This window comes from Eptatretus burgeri, chromosome 20 (genome assembly GCF_056783735.1).
Source record: "Eptatretus burgeri isolate ZD-2024b chromosome 20, Ebu_testis_v1, whole genome shotgun sequence".
NCBI lineage: Eukaryota > Metazoa > Chordata > Myxini > Myxiniformes > Myxinidae > Eptatretus > Eptatretus burgeri.
The window spans coordinates 2,466,890-2,486,649 of NC_140980.1; the positions used below are offsets into that span (position 1 = coordinate 2,466,890).

The 19,760-nt window shown below is 46.7% G+C and overlaps 1 long non-coding RNA gene across 1 annotated transcript; it reads left to right on the forward strand.

Moving 5' to 3' along the window:
* The first annotated feature begins 10,753 nt into the window (after positions 1 to 10,753).
* LOC147008316 (uncharacterized) lies at positions 10,754 to 19,429 on the forward strand. The gene is made up of 3 exons (XR_015053521.1): positions 10,754 to 11,118; positions 11,612 to 11,793; positions 19,248 to 19,429. It is a non-coding gene; the product is annotated as an uncharacterized LOC147008316 (long non-coding RNA).
* The last annotated feature ends 331 nt before the right edge of the window (positions 19,430 to 19,760 follow it).

The following is a 19,760-nucleotide window of genomic DNA, read 5'->3' on the forward strand; positions in this document are numbered from 1 at the left end:
CATCTGTTGTCAAAATCTGCAGGGGGGTGAAAGGTGAAAGAATAACACTCCAAAAAGGGTGTTGTGAGTTTGGTAACATTTATTGGCACAACATTTATCAATTTGAACGTTTGGTGGATGATATTGATGAACAAAAAGTAATCTTTTCAGATGATTTCTCAAAAAAAATAAATTCGTTTTAAAACGTCGCATTTGATAACCGAGATGATAACACGAGTGTAGCATTTCCACCAGCCTTGAGAAGTTCAGCATGGATGCCGCAGATCCTATGAGCTTTACTCCATTTCAACGGTCCACCTCAGCCTGTGTTTCCACAAGCGAAGGTGGACCACAGATGATTGAAGGGTCAGCAATAGAGATTGCGACACCTCTGACGTCCAACTTGACAGCTGGTGGACCAGCCCGGTACAACCGCTCAAAGTAATATCCAGCGCGCCTTCACTTCGGACTCCTTTCTCAAGAGCCCACGACCCACTGCTCTCACTGCAGTACACCGAGGGACGGGCTTGGACGAACGCAATGCGAGAATTCCCCTGCAAGCAGGACCCCTATCAGTTCCAGTCGATGGATTGAAATCCCCCAAGACTCGAAGACTGTCTCACCTGGGGCACTAATCAACCACAGACTCGAGCATGGCGTAGAATGTGTCCTTCTCTGTGAGATCACTCACCTCAGTCGGAGCATAAACAGAGAACAGGGAAATGACACCCAAGGAGTGACGAATCCTTAATCTCATAATACGCTCGTTGACCGGTGTTACCTCATTTATCATTGGAGTCAGCTTATTAACCTCCGCCATCGAAGATGGACGGAGGTTACTGCTTTCACCCCTGTTTGTTTGTTTGTTTGTTTCTGAACAGTATTACGGAAAAACTCCTGGACGGATTTCGACGAAACTTGGTGGGGGGATTCGGTATGGTCCAAGGATCATGCCATTAGATTTTGGACTTGGTCCAAAGTCCAATATGGGCGCTATGGCGGCCATTTTGAAAAAATATTTGAATTTTTTGTTTTTGCATTTCTACATGTTTTAAGTGATTTCCAACCCCCCAAAAAAATTTGTTAGAGAAAAAAAAAATTAGAAATTTTGCAGCTTTTTTTTCAAAAAAATTTCGATTTTTTTTTTTCGCATTTCTACATGCGCGTCGATCCAGTTTAGTTTATTCAATCGTGGTTCAGTAGAGTCTGATCCGTTTTGACCCACAATGAATAGGATATCAGGTTCACTTAAGTGACCCAGCAGTATTGACGGCAGAGGTTTTGCACTCTACCGAGTGCTCCCCCTCTCGTTGGATACAGTTACAGCAACTCCTTGGGAATGGTAACCATCAGAGCGACCAGACGAATAGTGCGTATAACCACCCACCATGATCTCACCGTAATCCGGTCTCCGGATTTCAGATAGTGCTGCAATACTGATGTCCAAACGCTTGAGCTCAGCTGATAACAGAGACAGGAGATCATCCTCTCTTCGGGAAAGGACATTCCAGGCACCCACCCGAAGGGACCGCCTCAGTTCAACCCAAGGAGACCGCCGTCTGGTGGGCGACACCTCAGCACCACCTCGACACATTCTCCCACAATCTATCCCTGGGAATGTAACCCCATGGTTTCCCTCCTGTCACGGTGACCGGAGTGCAAATCCTGCCACTAACCTCCGAATAAGGAGTAACCCAACTGCAGGAGGACGTCCGCAGACACAGTCAGGCACCGGATATGAATGGTCGTTGGCTCAGAAGGAGCTCCTTCGCCCTTTGACAGGTTTTGTTCTTCATCCTGCTGGGTGTCCGGTGTGTCCCGGTGAACCACGAAGGTTGCTCCGTACCGAAGAGGTGCAATGTTCCCTTTCATGTCCCAGCTGGCCACACTGCGAGCATAATTGTTCTTAGTACCCAGAGACTAGGTGGCCCAGAGGACTGCATTTGCGGCATCCTGCGTGAAAAACTTGCCCATGTTCCATCCCAATGATTATCCCACAAGGGATATGGGTCACCGTCCCCTCCTCCTTGACCCAAAACTTCACCCGATATTGCCGAGTCGCAGTCCATATACCCAGACCATTTTGGATATATCATGGTGGGGTCTTCAGCTCAACATATCAAGCCAACCAACACTGCACATCATGATCAGTAACACTCTCATTGTGGAGGATGGCCGTCACGACCCTCTCATGGTCAGAGATGGCTTCGACTGCCCATTCAGCCAGACACCCCATTGACCGAGCAGTAGTCCACCTCACCCAAAACTCCGCAAGCCTTTCATCTGACCGAAAGGATACCTAAAATTCGTGGGCCAGAGATTAAACAGAAAAATCCTCAGCCTCGAACTCCAGCATGCCCAACAATACCGTCCGCCCAAACACCTCACTTGGTGGAACGGGTCCCGCTTTCTCAAACTTGAATCGGACGCAGTTATGGCACCTGCTCGCCATGCCGGAGACCTGGGGTGGGCAGGGACAACGTCCGGTTGACCATCGGGACAAGCGGTCCCACTACGACCCGTATGTTCTCGGCACGGCCGATAAAAAAAATCTATGCAAAAATTTTTACATCGATAAAAAAAAATCCAGCTTAAAAGTCTACCCCTTGTGAAGATGTGAAAATGACGTTTCACAGATCTACAAATAGTAAGGGAAGCTCATGTCGGCCATGTTGATGACGTGGGCACTGCGTCCTAGCAACGATTGTGTGAGCCATTGTTTGGCATAGCAACGAAACAGAGAATCAGATTATTAAAAATTTGATGAAGGAATGTAAAATGTTTCGAGATATGATGAAACAGTGGCACGGATTACTTGAGAGCCAATGGTTATTAATTACTTTCAGGTCTAGTCCTTGCACTGAAGACCGTGCACGTATGATCCGCACTCATTCCGTTCTCTGAATTTCTTTCTCGTACAGAAAGCTCAGTTGGTGTTTGTTTATATTATATATTCTTCAAAAAAAGAAAAAAAAACTGCACCAAATCAAACCAAATTTTTCAAGATGGCTAAGGGAACCCCAAGTATGGTATATTGTTACGAATCTGGAAGATTACTGCCCTCAACATTCAGGTCCCGAGAGAACAGTTATATCAGTAAATACGTGTTTCTAGTTAGGGCCCCATCCCTAGTCTAATGGGAATTAAATGTTCATGCGCTGAGTTATTTTGATAGTCAGGGTTTTCTTTTACACTTATAACAACAACAACAACAACACCGACGACACCTGCCTTCGCTTCCTCCCACCATCCTCCAGCGGCACCATCACACGCGTGCATGTCAGCACGTACGTGGGCGGAGTTCACGAGGACCTGACGTCTCTCTCGCCCAATCAGGGGGATGCGAGCAAGGTTGCCGTCGGACGGCCAATAGGCGCAGCCCACGCAGGACCTGACGTCTCTCTCGGCCAATCACGCGAGGGCGACGAGCGAATCGCGCGACGCAACCGTCCAATCAGGAGGCGAGTGGCCGGAAAAGAAGCCCCTCCCGCCTGAGGAAAAAGAGTGGTTGTCGGGACGAGCGTGAGGAGAGTTTGCGTCCTGAGTCTGCTCACGTGCGCGTCTCTGCCTGGGTTTGCGACGGACTGCATCCCGCGCTTCGAGGGTGTCTCGTCCGGCGCGTTGCAGCGAGCGGTCGAGTTTCATCGGGGGAGATCGCCTCGTCTCGCCTCCGCTGGATTCGGCTGCCCTGGTGCGTGCCTGCCAGGTAGCCAGCCATCCTGACTCCCAGTCAAACTGTCCTCCTCGGCTGGAGAGCCGAATAAAGACCGCTGAGGTCGATCACTTCTTTTGGGGTATGTGTGTGTGTGTGTGTGTGTGTGTGTGTGTGTGTGTGTGTGTGTGTGTGTGTGTCCTTGGGCCCAGTCTTGTCAAGTAGAACTGCTTAATTGCTTTTGCTTGTACATCGATTGCATTGCTTAGTCGGTTTAACTCTGCTCTTTACGTACTTCCCTTCCCCCCCCCATTATAATTAAATCCCTTTTTAAATGTTTCAGCTCGTTCTTGTCTTTCCCTCATTGGTTTAGCACGGCACGTGTTGGGGGATTAAAAAGGCCGTTGCTGCCGTAGTTGTGCATTTGGACCGACGGGACCTCAGTAACCATCCGCTCGGGTTACGCACGGGTCGAGCACGGTTACGGCTCATCCCGTTCGAGCTCCGTCGAGGGTGTGGATTCCTCGGTCGCTCGCCGCGTGGGTCTCTAGGTATTTTGAAGTTTGGCAAATAACCCTGTCCCACGTGGTTGACTTATTGACGATTCACGGTCCTGTAAGGGACCCATACCTTCAGGGTTATCGGAAAGGTATGATCTAGATTCTGGGTGTTCGGTGGAGCCGACTCTACTGCTCCATCTAGCGGTCGTGCTCGTCGCCGCTCCCCGGCCGGCAACAATATGTCAGTGTAGTTTATCTGGGGGAGGGGGTTTATGGTGGAGGAAAACCCCAATTCTCTTGGTGTAAATATTGTTGCGGTTTTGTGAAGACGCCGCTCCCCCAAGGCTGTGGCATGTACGCGGTCCAGAGAGAGTTATTTCATCAGTATCCGTTCTTAGTTAGCCTTTCCCTCATGTCCAGTGGCTTTATGGGACAAAATGCGTTGTGATGGGTTTTCATTGAGTCTTATTCCCACTCTATATTCTTTCATCGATTTCATTTATTTAGCTGCACACACGATGTTCTCTTCATCCATGCATACCCACATAGTAGCAAGAGACAGCTCATCAGCATATGCCGGCAAAACCATATCCAAACTTCTTGCCATTCCTGAACTGACCATCACCTCAGATCTTCGCCATATTCAAACCACAATGCTACAACATTGCCATAACCATCACAACGCCCATATAAAAATCCTGACATCATTACAAGTTCGCTTTCCTCACCATAACCGCAACAACGCTTCAACCATCTCACCATAACCGCTACAAAATTCAACCATCTTACCATAACCGCTACAAAATTCAACCATTTTACCATAACCGCTACAACATTCAACCATCTCACCATAACCGCGACAACATTCAACCATCTCACCATAACTGCAACAACATTCAACCATCTCACCATCACCGCTACAACATTCAACCATCTCACCATCACCGCTACAACATTCCACCATCTCACCATAACCACGACAACATTCAACCATCTCACCATCACCGCTACAACATTCAACCATCTCACCATAATCACTACAACATTCAACCATCTCACCATAATCACTACAACATTCAACTATCTCACCATAACCGCTACAACATTCAACCATCTCACCATAACCGCAACAACATTCAACCATCTCACCATCACTGCTACAACATTCAACCATCTCACCATCACCGCTACAACATTCAACCATCTCACCATCACCGCTACAACATTCCACCATCTCACCATAACCACGACAACATTCAACCATCTCACCATAACCGGGACAACAATCAACCATCTCACCTCACCCCAACAATAGTCAACCATCTCATCATCACCGCCACAACATGCAACCATCTCACCATCACCGCTACAACATGCAACCATCTCACCATAAGTGCGACAACATTCAAGCATCTCACCATAACCGCAAAAACGCTTCAACCATCTCACACAACTGCTACGAATGCTGCAACCACAGTCACCATCAAGAACGTCAACCATTGTCCTTTGAAGATTTCGGGGAACAATATCGGGATATCGGGAACTTTTAAGATATCGGAGAAATCAGCAAACATGACCGCCCTGTATAAAAAAGGTGTAAAAACAGATCCCTGCAACTACAGACCAATCATCAGCAAGCTTATGGAATCCATCATCGCTCCCGACATTAAATCCATCCTCTTCTCCAATGGTTTGATTTCCGATGATCAATTTGGTGTCAGACCAGATCACTCTACCCTGGATATGCTGCTTCTGCTCTCCTAACGATGGATGGAGATCCTCAATGCCGGACATGAAATCAGAGCCGTCTCCTGAGACATATCACGTGCTTTCGATACGGTCTGACACCCTGACCTGCTCAACAAACTTTCTTCCGATGGTATCTAAGGCCATCTCCACTCATGGCTTCTGGAATTCCTCTCCTGTCACAATTTCATGACGTATTCATTTTATCCCTTATTTAATGAACATGATTTAATGTAGCCTTCTAATCCTGTCCTCCAGTTACTCTCATCCTTAAACCATGTTTCACTCACTGCAACTATATCGTACTCCTCGCTCTCAACTTTAGCTTCAGGCTCTTCCGTCTTATTATTTAAACTTCTGGCATTGGTATAGAATATATTTAACTTTTCCCTTCCTGAAATTATATTTTCCTGCCTGGCCTTACTCATCCCAATTACTTCATCAGGTCCTTCCTTTATGGCTTCCCCACCCTCCGCTGACCTAAAAAAAGCCTGAATTCCTTCCTCAATTCCCACTGCAAACCTTGCTGCCCCCCTTTCTATTTAACATACGGCCATCATTCCGGAAACACTCCCTTTGTCCCCTCAATGATTCCCACTGCTTCTTAAATGTAAAACCTTCCTCCCGACACCAATCTTCCAGCCATTGGATGACGTCTATCGCTCTGCTCATAATTTCTATGTTGTTTCCTAATCTTGGGAGGATCCCAGAAAACATGACCTCACAACCCTTTGCTTTCAGCCGCTTACCCAATATCCTGATATCTATTTTTCAAAATCTCAGAGTAAACTTTCCCTCCATCATCATTCACACCGAGGTGTACCACAACCAACTTCTTCCTGCCATGACCCGACACAATATCGTTTACCCTTCCTTCAAAACTACACAGAACCCTCTGTCTACAATCCTTCCTACAGGATGAAGAATCGACATATTTAGTTGTCTCATCACCCACAAAAACTGTCTCCCATACCTCATGTCTAACAGTTTCTATTTCAGCATCGACACCACTGCCTGCACCCAGTGCACCTCCACCACTGCCTACACTCAGTGCACGTCGCCAATGCCTGTCCCCGTTGCACCGTCACCACTTCCAATATCCTCAGCAACCTCACTCCACAACCGTAACCAACTACTGTATTATCTTCAAATTTCTCACATTCTGCTACTTGCAGCAAATTATCGATGCGTTCCTTCAACCCAGTAATAACCTTCCTCAAGTGGACGATTTCCTCACACTTCCTGCAACAATAAGAACCCTCCGCTTCCCCCATTGTTGACGTGGCCCACATTGAGCAACTGTGACATTTTACGTACTCCTCTTCCTTTCTCCTTCGCTCTCTATTTATAACCTTTTTCACCCCCATACTCCCAAAGCCCCAACTGACTTCACGCTAAACTTATCACGAGGCCTCGCCCTGCTTTTTTCAATAAACTAACTCAACTACCCACTAAAACTGTTATGAACACAACACAAAGTAAATAAGTGCAGTTCCACAGCCCCTGACACAAATCTCGACAACAAAATACACAAAACGCTTTAGGACTGAAAACTTAGCTTTAGAGGGCCTGGAAGGAGAGGGACTGGAAGGAGAGGGACTGGAAGGAGAGCTCGCCACCCAGTCGTCCTCGTGCGCCAATCCCTGAACCGGAAGTTGGTCAGGACGTGTTCAACATTGGGTTTTTTTACAACTAAAATGGCCGCCAGTCGACCATCTTGGATCTGATCTCGAAAATGAAATGACGCACACATGTAATCCATCATTCATTATCCATATACCAAGTCTGAACGTTAGTGAATTTGCATGTTCGAGAAATGTTTGAGGACGTGTTCAACATTGGTTTTTTTACAACTAAAATGGCTGCCTCCCATCCCTCTCCCTTCCTCTCTCTCCCCCCCCAATGACGTCATAATCACAGGAAATGTGATGTGCATTTCAACAATCGCACCATCATACTGTGTGCCGTTGCTATGGTTACAAGACTAAAAGCTGCTGAAAGGCAGACGAGGAAACAGTCTTCGACAAGTGATGATGTAAATTCACCACCATGGAATCACCTGCGGTTCAGCAGGGGTCGTGGTTTGTCTTGGACCGGGGAGGCCCTGCCAAACATCTGTACCATACGTGTCAGGATAAAGAGCACTTCACAGGCAGAGCAGGGAAATGTGTTCATGGCCATCTTATGATAACAGAAACCAAATATGTGGGAAGGTGATGACGTATTGTTGCGGGGCCGGGTATCGGCCGCGAGCATGACCGCAAGATGGAGCTGCAGGGTCGACTCCGCCAATCGCCCGGAATTTAGATCATACCTTTTCGGAAAACTCCGAAAAAGTACGGGTCCCTTATCGGACCGTGAAGCGTCAATATTTCTGCCACGTGGTACAGGGTTATTTGCCAATTTTCAAAATACCCAGATTTTCAAGTGGCGATTTACCGAGTCTCCACACCCTCGACGGCACCCGTACGGAACGAGCCGCTTAGCGTACTCGAACCGTGTGCGACCTGAGCGGTTGATCACCGAGATCCGTCGCTCTAATTGTCCCGTTACAGCGGCAACAGCCTGGCTAATTTTCCAACTCGCAGCACGCTAAGCCAATGGAGGAAAGGCAAAAACGAACTGATACATTTAACACATGGATATATTTATTCACAACAGGGAAATGAGGGGGGCACGTAAGGGGGCAGAGTTGTCCGAATATAGAAGGCACGTATGGACAGCACGGCACTTATACAATTTCCTACTTATTGGACTGGTGCCACAAACACACACACACACACACACCCAAAAGAATCGGACCAAAAGCGGTCTTTATTGAGGCCTGTCTCGGACCTGTCCACCTCGTGTGGTCTTCGCGATCTTGGGGGGACGGGGCACGAACCCCACAACCACGACCGTCTGCAGGGCCCTCGTCGACGACCACTCACTGGCCCTGGATGCCAGCCTCGAAACTGCCTGCACTGAAACGCCCTCTCCCACCAGGGATGTCCTCCGAACTCGCCACTGCTGCTGCCACGAGCACACCGTCTCTCCCTCCCCCTCGTCAAGACCACCCCTCCTTCTTGTGCTCCTTTTTTCGCCACTCGCCTCCTCATTGGACGGTCCGTTCTCGTACGACTCGTCGCGGCCTCCCGATTGGCCGGGGCCGAACACTCTATCTGGCGAAAGCGGAGCCAGCCAGAGGTGCTGAGCTTCCTGGTTGGGCAAGGGGCACGCCCCTACCATTCTGGGAGGAGACTCGATCTTCGGTGATGAGGTTCCTGGTTGGACAAGGGGCACGCCCCTGCCCTTCTGGGAGGAGTCTCGATCTGAGGTGATGGAAATCTCCGCCCCCGTACGTGATAGAACACACGTAGACAATGGCGTCGAGCAGAGCGAGGGGAAGATGACGCTGGTGTTGATGTTGGTGGTGTAAAAATAGAAGAAAAGAAAACCTGACTATTAAAATAACTCCACAGCTCAGGAACATTTAATTACCCATTCGACGAGGGACGGGACCCTAACTGGCAACACGTACTTACCGATATAACTGATCTATCGGTCCTGTATGTTGAGTGCAGTCAACTTCCAAATCCGTAACAATATGATGTGATCTATTTCCTAGTAGAGGTGATCAAGTTAGTAGCCGAGTTCAATAAACAGTTTGTTCCTTGAAACAGATTTCAGCACAATGTTCCGGACTTCATTCTGTTTACAGAGGAAAGTTTAGAAACCTTCCACAACACTCCACTCCAGTCATTCATTCATAAAGTTGAGACAACATCACTCAGTGATAAATATAATGTTTATGTAACAGAAACTGATGAGGAATGGATCGAGTAGCGGACTTAGACTACCGGCCTCATGGGGGTTACGCTTCGTCCTCCAGATTGCTGGTGTTTCATCACACTTTGGGAAAGTGGGACTTGCTTTTTCTGGCACGCAATTCGGGTTGAGGGTAGAGGGTGGTCTTGCACCATGGCCTGCTGGCTCAGTCACCGGTCCTGAGGACCGACCAATTAAAATGTGTTTTTGGTGAGTATAAAGGAAGAAAACAAATCACAAATTTCTCATCCGGATACAAATTATTTTGTTTCCTCCTGTTGAAACAGCCATTATATAATTTATTAATTGTCCTTCCATCCATCACCCCCTTCCTCATCATTTCGGCCCCAATCCTGGTGTTCCTTTTGTTCACCTGAAGTGGAGGGTGTGGGATCACTTCGGCTCATTGAGCGGTCATGCTGTGATGTACATGGTCTGTTGGGGGGGAGGAGGTGGTGGATGGACGTAGGGTGGTGGAGGAGCAAGGTGCGTTGGTCGCATCGTCCTAAATGAAGGATCAACGACGACGAAGAGAAAATACGTTCGCTGAACGATAATTCAAAATTATTCACAGATATTCTCAATCCGGGGACTTTTGGGGGTTTTGGGGGTCCTCTGGGTCTTTTGGGTCATCTGGGAATTTTTTGGTCTTTACGGTCTTTTTGGGTCACTTGGATCTTCGGGATCTTTTTGGTCACCTGAGTTTTTGATGTCGTAAGGATCTTAGGGGGGTCTTTAAGGGTCTCAGCAGTCTAAAGGGTCAAAAGATACATTCCAACAGTGTGTAATCAATAAATAGACGAACGTAATTAATAGACACAAAGAGAATGCCTCTCACACACACAACATTCCAAGCTGTGTTACAATCCATGATGGTATAATCCATAGCAGTATCAGGAAGTAAAGGGAGAGTCAAGACAGTGTTTTTTTTTTTTTAAACAGGGGTCTTCAACTCAGAGAGTCGCTCATGCACGGACTAGTTTCCTCAGAAAAGGAAGTAGCAGGAGAAAGAGTAAATAGTTTTTAAAAAAGGATCGCAAGACCTCAAAACAGTCGCGAAGAAGAAGATTTTGAAACAAACGAGGCGGCCTGTGATTGGTGGGCCCTGAGGCGGACGCACTCTGTCACGACACGTCATCACGTTCGACTCTGTTTTTCGCTTCAATCTTTTAAACCTTCCCTCAGTCGCTCCTCAGGATGAAGAAGAAGAAGCATTTCCGTAACTTTGTAACTGAATACCCCCCTCCCCAAGATATTATGAATGTTAATATTGTTTTGTAATAACATGAATATTATGCTATCGTCATTTACGTTGTTGTTATTATTTTTATAATTCGAAGCAGCGTGGGAAAAACGCCATGATTAGCTATCTAAACGCGGATATACACCTCGACACAGATTTTGCCGAGGCGGAAAACCCTGATGGAGATGGAGGTAAATGAAGTCGCTACAACCTCCATCGTGTGATCCTTAGTCCTCCTGTCAAGTTTGGTTGGGATTGGATAAATAACCACCGAATGTGTCGTAGTCAAAATAATAGCCAGACACCAAATTGCATGTTTTCGGATGATGATGATGGACAGAATGTCTAAGTTGAGTAGATTTCAGCCCAGTTTGGAGACAGTTGGAAACTGTCACGTCGAGCCAGGTGAGCCGACAGGTTGCAGCAGCAAACGATTGTTTTACACCGCTAATGAAAATAGGTAGTGAGGAATGGGGGGTATGGTGAAGGCAGAGGAAGATAAATGTTTCAAATACCGTATATGGTTACCTGAGAGCTCTGATTGTAACATGCGCATCCCCAAAAGTTATTTCCAGGTGACCTCTCATTACTTGGATGAGATCAAAGATGGAAAGCAAGCTCGGCAACGGGTTCGATCGTGGGTATTGTGAATGTGGTTAAAGGTACGTGCTGTTTGTGGTGCAGTGTGGTGTGTTGCAGGCTTCACGCAGAGTACCGTGCTCGCGACGGGTAAGATTCTGGTGGAGAGTACCGTGGGCGCCTCTGCGATCCTTCGGTGCTCGTATCACCGCGAGCCGGGCTCTGCCGGAAGGGTCGACGTTGAGTGGACCGTAAACATCCCCGGCAATCGCGATTCAAAGAAACTGGTGAGTGATTTGTATTGGCTGACCACACACTCACCGCACTCCACCACGTAGCCATTCCTTCATTCGTTTGGCCCAGCCAATGGGTCATACATGAAACAAACTTGTACCTTTTGCAACTTACCTGCACGCAGACCACGAGCTGTATAAGATGAGCATCACAAAGCATTGCCTTAACTGCGGATCTTATTGTCGATGTCCATCATCGATTTACTTTTGCCCACAAATCTCTTTTGTTCCAATGATATAGTTCAGCAAAGGACTTCTGTGACTCCGAAGGACTGACTCAATCTGTGAACTCTCCAACTCAGATCCTGGACTTGGTTATGAAAAACTTTCCTGCAAATGTTTCCTGCTCCTCTTCTTCTCCAATTGGTTCATCTGAAGACTGATCACGTGCTTGTGAAAGCCAACATCTCCCTGGCTATTCTCAGAGAGCTGCCTCAACGCCGGAGAGTCTGGCATTTTAATTAAGCAGATTGACAGGGACTGCAAGCAGCCATCTCTCTCTTCAGGACTGATCTCCCGTATTTATTGCCCCTGATGTTAACTCATCCTGGGAATTCTTCCACAGAAACCTGCTCTCTCTCTCTCTCTCTCTCTCTCTCTCTCTCTCTCTCTCTCTCTCTCTCTCTCTCTCTCTCTCTCTCTCTCTCTCTCTCTCTCTCTCTCTCTCTCTCTCTCTCTCTCTCTCTCTCATGCACAGATCCATCCCATCTCGTCTTCAATTACCCTATCCGTCTTCTTGCCCATGGTACACCGAATCTTATGGTGAGGCAGTTGCTCTGAAACTACTTGCCTTCTCTTCCTGGAAGGCAAATCCGACCGAAGGCAATCTCAGTGCATCCCACAAAGTTCGCAACAAGTGTGTGTCCAGTCAGGACAATCAGAAAACAACATCTGTCCAACCTCAAGAATGACTTGTCTCCCTCCTCTAAAACCTGGTGGTGCCTTGTTAAGTCTGGCTCTGGTGTACGCTCCCCTTCCATCCCTTCTCTGTCTTCAAATGGCACCACAGCCGAGTCCTCTCGTGAGAAGGGTGAATGTCTCGATTCTGTGTTTGATTCCAAATTTTGTGTCCCCAACCCCTCATCCTTCCCTGTTCCCATCCTTCCCCGTCATACCCAGCAGCTGCTGGACTCTGTGTCTTTTGCACCTAATACGGTGGAGAAGGTTCTTTCAATCCTCCACTCTGACTCTGCTGCTGGACCGGAGGGCATCTCTTGCACATCTTCTCTCTTCCCTTTTCACCCTGTCAGTTGCGTTAGGTCATCTTCCATCTGCTTGGAAATCCGTCAATGTCACTGCAGCACATACAAAAGGTGCAAAAATCAGATACCCTTAACTACAGACCTATCAGCTCACTTACAATCATCAGCAAGGTCATGGAATCCGTCACTGCAGTTGATATGAAGTCCTTGCTTTTCTCCAACAACCTCATTTCAGATGACCAATTTGGATTCAGACCAGGCCCCTCGACCCTGGACATGCTGCTTATATTTACACAACAATGGATGGAGGCCCTCAATGTCAGACATGAGATCAGAGCCATCTCTCTGGATATCTTTTGTGCTTTTGATACAGTCTGGCATCCAGCTTTGCTCGACATCCTCTCCACCTGTGGCATCCGAGGCCAACTCCACACATGGTTTACTGACTTCCTCTACTCTCACCTGGAACACGAACCTGTAGTTTAGCAGTCAGGAGTTTGGCTCTGAATTTGGAAAATTGTACGGAATCTCCTCCCGATCACGCACACGCCGGAGTAACATCATTCTTTTAGTCTGTGTATCTGGCAGTCAAACAAAATAGAAAATCATTCCGAACAGGAAACTCGCTGTTTGTAATGACGTCATAAAGGGCACAAGCAATTTTTTTGTTTTTTATACATTCTTTAAAACCGCCTTGAATTTTCTTCTTGAACTCTGTAGAACACAAATCACCTTCTTGACACATTCAGAATCCTTCCCACAGTACTTGGAAAACTTTATGCCATCTCATGGCCCCGAGGGGAGAGTAACTGTGAGATGAAGCATTCAGACAAATATGGCGGCAGCGAGCGCTGTCTGTTCGGTGCAAAATGCAAAGCGGGGATTTAAAAGACCCTTCCCATGACCTTTTTCTCAAGACCCTGTGGGTTAAGCCGTCAAGGTGTTCCATGAACTCTCCAGTTATTATTGTCGTCATATTACGTGTTTTGTGTTGAGATGTATCTTGTACCTTTTGTTTGTTTTCCTCCGGCCAATCAAAATTCACCAATTTTTTTTTACAGTTGTGAGATGAGAAACCATTTATTTAAATACACAACTCTCAGTGGTGTTTTTTTTTTTTTTTTTTTTTTTTTTTTTTTGTATACCTTGGTCGAGGCTCGTATGAGAGCTAACACACAACTCACAGCAAGGAGGCATGAGACACGAGGGGTGGGAGTGGAAGGGACAAAACATTGGGGAACAGACACAGGTGAACTGTGGAAGGGGGAGGGATGGGGATGGGACGGGGAACATGGCGAGGAGAAGATGGACATTACAGTGACTTTCAGGAAGGAAAGCAGGAGAATTGAAGGAAGTGGGCTTGGGTGGATTATCGGGGGTAGAAAAGATCGAGGATTTGGATGGGGGAAGATAAGAGGTGGTGGTGAACAGCTGTTTTGAAAGCCTGGAGGGAAGAATGGGAAAGAATAGAGTGAGGAAGTTTATTCCAAAGGCGGGAAAAAAGAGGAATGAAAGAGTGAAGATGAGCAGTGATTCGTGATTTTGGTAGTTTTACCAGAAGGGGGCTGTTGGCGGACCTTGAGCGCCCTGTGGAAATGTGGTTGGGACAAATCGCAGAGAGAGCAGGGGGGGCAAGGCTGGAGAGGAGTCGGTAGAAGACAGAAAGACCACCGACCAACCTGCGGTGATTGAGTGAGAGGCCCAAAGACTCAGCTTCATTGCGGGAGATGCCAATGATCTTAAAAGCCCTGGTTTCGACAGCGTGAAGTCGAGAAAGGTGGGAGGCAGGAGCACCAGCCCAGAGGGGAGAGCAGTACTCCATCAGGCTACGGACAAAAGCTTTGTAAGTAGTCAGGAGCTCAAGAGGGCCGAGGAAGGACTTTGCACGACGGAGGATTCCCAGTCGGCGACTGGCTTTTGAGGCAAGGTTGGAAATGTGACTTTCCCAGGAAAGGTCATGGCAGATAGTGAGACCCAGAAGCTTGAAAGAAAAGACTTCTTCCAGAGGATTGTTGAGAAAGTGGATGGGGGTTTTGTAAACGGTCCTTTCGAAGAGACATAGTGAGAGTGTGAGATTTGTGTGGATTGAAAGACATGTTCCACGTGTTGGACCAGTTTGTGATTTTATCCAGATCTGCAGTGAGCGAAGAAGCTGCTGCTTGCCGGTCTGAGGGATGACAGATGGTACGGCAGAGGGTGGAGTCATCGGCAAAGAGAAATAGAGGATTTTCCAGAGAGTCCGAGAGATCATTGATGAAAACCAGAAAAGAACAGGGCCCAGAACGCTACCTTGAGGAACTCCAGCCTGCACAGGAAGAGGGGATGAAAGAACTCCATTTAGGGCCACACGTTGACTGCGACAGGAGAGGAAGTCTGCGAGCCATGAGTGGAGATGGCCTTGAATACCATGGGAAGAGAGTTTGGTGAGTAGGGCAGGGTGCCAGACTGTGTCAAAAGCACGTGATATGTCCAGGGATACGGCTCGGATTTCCTGTCTGGCATTGAGGACCTCCATCCATTGATGGGAGAGCAGAAGCAGCATATCTAGGGTAGAGTGACCTGGTCTGAAACCAAATTGATGATTGGAAATCAAGCCATTGGAGAAGAGGAAGGATTTCATGTCTGAAGCAATGTGTTGTGGTTGGAGTGGAATTGTGGTTGGAGGACCCGCTCTGAGTCTCTTGAGATTGGTGGTTGGATCCCCGGCTGAGTCATACCAAACATTTGATAAATGGTCCGTGTCACTTCCGGGCTTGATGCTCAGCATTTAAAGGTTAGAGTCGGGATAAGCACTCTGGGAGGGGGCTTTCTCCCTAAAAGTTCCCCGCTCCCTCAAGGTCAACTGTGGTGTTTGTCTGAAGTCAAGTCCTGTGTTGTCTGCTGTCTCTGTCTGCATGTGAGTGAATGATTTGTGTGTGTGTGAGACAGTTCTTCCATCACTCAATACTCACATTTGAACTGTCTAACCCGTATTCGAATCCCTACACAGCTACAAACTGCCACCCGGGTGTTTCTCATACAAGGCGAGACAACAATTTGTACATAGCTCCACTTGCGTCCATCGGACGGATGTTAAACGGGTGTCCCGTCTGTCGGAATTAATTGGTGCACGTTAAAGATCCCATGGTGTCCTTCACGAAGAGTCGGGGAGCCATTGCCGGCACCATGAATGAATTCTAAAGTCCTGCCCTAATCTTAGTCGAATGTTAGGCCTGGCCAGCCGGTTCGTCAAAGACTTGGGCCAAACTTCGCCTGGCCAATTTTTTGGTCTTTAATCCCATGACAGATGGAAGACACAATGACAACAACGGACACTCCAAAAACTCCCTCCCACATAGACATCTTCATTAAATTGTTGCTGTGCTGTCCAGACTTACCAGGTTCTTCTTTTGAAGAGGCCTCCATTGAAACAGCTGGTTCCTTCGTGGAGTCTGCCCTTGGTTCTACTGGCCTTGGCTCAGGTACCGTACAAATCTTTCTGGGCCGCCTCTTTGCAGCATTTGTCCGAAGAGACAGCTTTTCTCGTGGCTATAGCCTCAGGACAGAGACGCAGCACCATCCAGGCTTCCACCATGGCCAGCGGCCACCTTCGGTTTTGTGGAGCCGTGGTTGTGTGTTTGATCTAATCATGTTAATTTGTTGGCTAAAAACCAAGGACAGGCCACAGTCTCATTGGAGGTCGTCCTGCCAAACCTGCAATCTGACTCCACCGAGGAAAAAATTGGCGTGCCAGGCAGGGCACCACGGCGTTATTTGGATCGTTCCGATCAGGGAGTCCTTAAAACGTTACGAATAAGCAGTGCATTTAAAGGTGAAGAAGACAAATGTCTTCTCTCCATGAGAAGGTCTCACAAAACAAAATTTTTAAAAATGACGACAAGGGTGGGATGCGAACCCACACGTGCAAAGCACAATGGATTTGCAGTTCTCCTTCACCACTCGGCCACCTTTCCTGCACTTTTTCTCGTTGATCACAAACCAATGAAAGTGAAATGTAGTCATGTTGTCATTTCCAGGCAAGTTGTTTCTTGACACCATCAGCGAATTACAACCAAGCTGAGGCATTGGTACTCAAGCCATTATTCGCTCACCTGGACTTCAGTCCTGGGAGCCATGCGATCGAGCAGCGTCTGTCGGTGTCAGTGAGTCAATCCGTAAACATATCTACCGAACATCAAGGAGTGAAGTCCCCAAAAAGATCGCTTGAGGAAAACTCAGAATCCAAGATGGCCATCATCGCAATTCACGAATATCAGAAAAACACCAAAAGAGTCGTAACTTTATTATAGTTTGCCTTAGAAAGATGATTTTGGGGGTCCAGACCCAGGTTTTTGGAGATGAGGAATTCAAAGGCACCCTCATCTATCTATTATTCCAGCAATGTCTGTGTGTGTGTGTGTGTGTGTGTGTGTGTGTGTGTGTGTGTGTGTGTGTGTGTGTCTGTGTGTGTGTGTCTGTGACCGCTGTTTCTCGATAACCACTGGTCCGATCTAATTGAAACTTACCAGATATATTGCTGGGGACCTGAGGATGTGCCTTTTCAAGGTTTGATATTAATCGGACAAGTGCCTCCCAAGTTATGGCCATATATTTACCAACCAATGACAAGACACGTTGTTGCGTGGGCGTGACCGATGGGGAAGAGAACCTCAGCCGCGTTCCCCATTACGGGTAACAACGTTCGGGCTTCCGGAGAGTGATGACTTCGTCTATTCTAATAATTTCTCGATTTCTTATGCGCATTTATAGATAAACACAATGCCCCAAGTTATGATCGTTTTCATATTAGACGGTGTATAAATTTCGGTAACATCAGAGTGAGCTGGTGTGCTCCGAACCAAGAAGTAAATTTTTTTCTCTCTTCTCTTCTTTTTTTGTTTTTCCTTGCGACGACATTGCGAAAAGGCAAAATACGTTGGCACTAATTGAATAATTGGCCATTAAAACTAAATTGCGAATTATCGTAACTGCGATATGCAAACTTCCGGGCCACGCACGGACGGGCACTTGAGAGCGAAGAAACGGCCTGTGTGTTTGTTGCTTCTTGCTCGCGGTTTGAATATTTATTTATAATTTTTTAAATTTTTTTTACGGGCACGTACTAGCAATTTAAATTTGAGGTCATCTCAATCGAAGGCCAAGATGGCCGCCGCTGTGCTGCACAAATTCGAGGAAAACGCTGAAATAGCCACAACCTCATTACTATTTGTCACAACAAAATTATTTTGGGGTCCAGACCAAGGTTTTGGGGTATGAGAAATTCAATGGAATTCTCAGAATAACCTCGAGACTCAACACAGGAGGATTTCTCTTTATGATTAGTGTTAGAAATTAGTGTTAGAGTGTTAGAGTGTTAGAAATTGACTTCATCCTTCCGTATTCTGAATAATTAGTCATTCTTATGGAACTGGTCATTCTCTATCAGAGAGGATGGGGCGTTAAGGAGTGAATAAGGAATCATTTAGGAATGTTCTCCCCTCAAAGTTGGCTTTGTATGGCTTTGGGGACAAAAAGAGAGGGATGTTATTTCACCGTAACGACCATTATCGATTAGAAAGTTGATAATCTTGTATCCGGAAACGACATTGTTTTCTCTTTCATTGTCAAGCATTGTCTGACGATGAGACTCTTCCTCGAGTGTCGATCATGTACACAAAATTAATCTGATTCGTTATGTTGATGCATCGTTTGCTTGGACATGTTCCATGGGAATGTTTGTGAGGGGGATGCGAATGGATGATCGCAACAGTCATGTGCATATGATAACAGCAGGTCTGTGTGTACATTTTGGGGGGAAGAATGATCATGTGTTTATGGAACTGAAATGACAATCATTGGTGATACAAAGAAGCAAAATTGAGAAACGTTCAAAGAGTTATTGCTTGGATCTTCCAGAAAGTCTCAATCGCTTGGTCCTTGGGTCAATCGGGGAGTCTTCAAAACGTTTTGTATCTATCTTGGGATCTTGAGAATTTTGAGATCTTGAGATCTTGATTCAAAACTATCTTGAGAATTTTGTATGGAAGACACAAACAAGTTGGAATGTGGACTTAAGAAAATGTGCAGGCGCTCTGGTCGCTTCAAGATAATATATCTTCCCAGTTTTGGGAGAAGCAGACTGACTTTTAACCTACATATGATGGAAACTTGTTTTAATGGCCATTAGGGTTGGCGTTTGACGTCATTCTGGCATTCTGTACGATTAATATGTCTGGGTTTGAATATGTGTTGTAACCATTTAAGCAGGAGCTGTCATAGAAGACTGAAGATGAGGTTCACTTGGAAATTGTCAAGACCGGGCGAACTGGAGTCAGTGTCAGAAAATTATAATAAACTGTGTCTTCCTGGAAACTAAAAAAAACGGAGGAAGATTCTTCGGTTATGTTGAGAGATCTGGAGTAAATTTGTCTGTCCAGGATCTCCTGTGCTGGCACATATAATCTGTTTATTCAATAAATGTTTTTAAATTGTACTGACGTGTATCTGTATCAACACGTGCAAAGCACAATCGATTCGCAGTCCATCTCCTTAACCACTCGGCCACCTTGTCTGGACTTTTAGCAAATTACAACGAAGCTGAAGCATTGGCAATCAAGCCATTATTAGTTCACCTGGACTTTAGTCCGGGGAGCTCGTGCGATCTGTCGGTGTCGGTCATTGAGTCAATCCGTAAACACTTGAGTCATTATCGGTTGAACCAAACACATGATTTTGATGAAACTTGGCCACAAGCTTCATATCTGATGCCCAGCGAAGGGG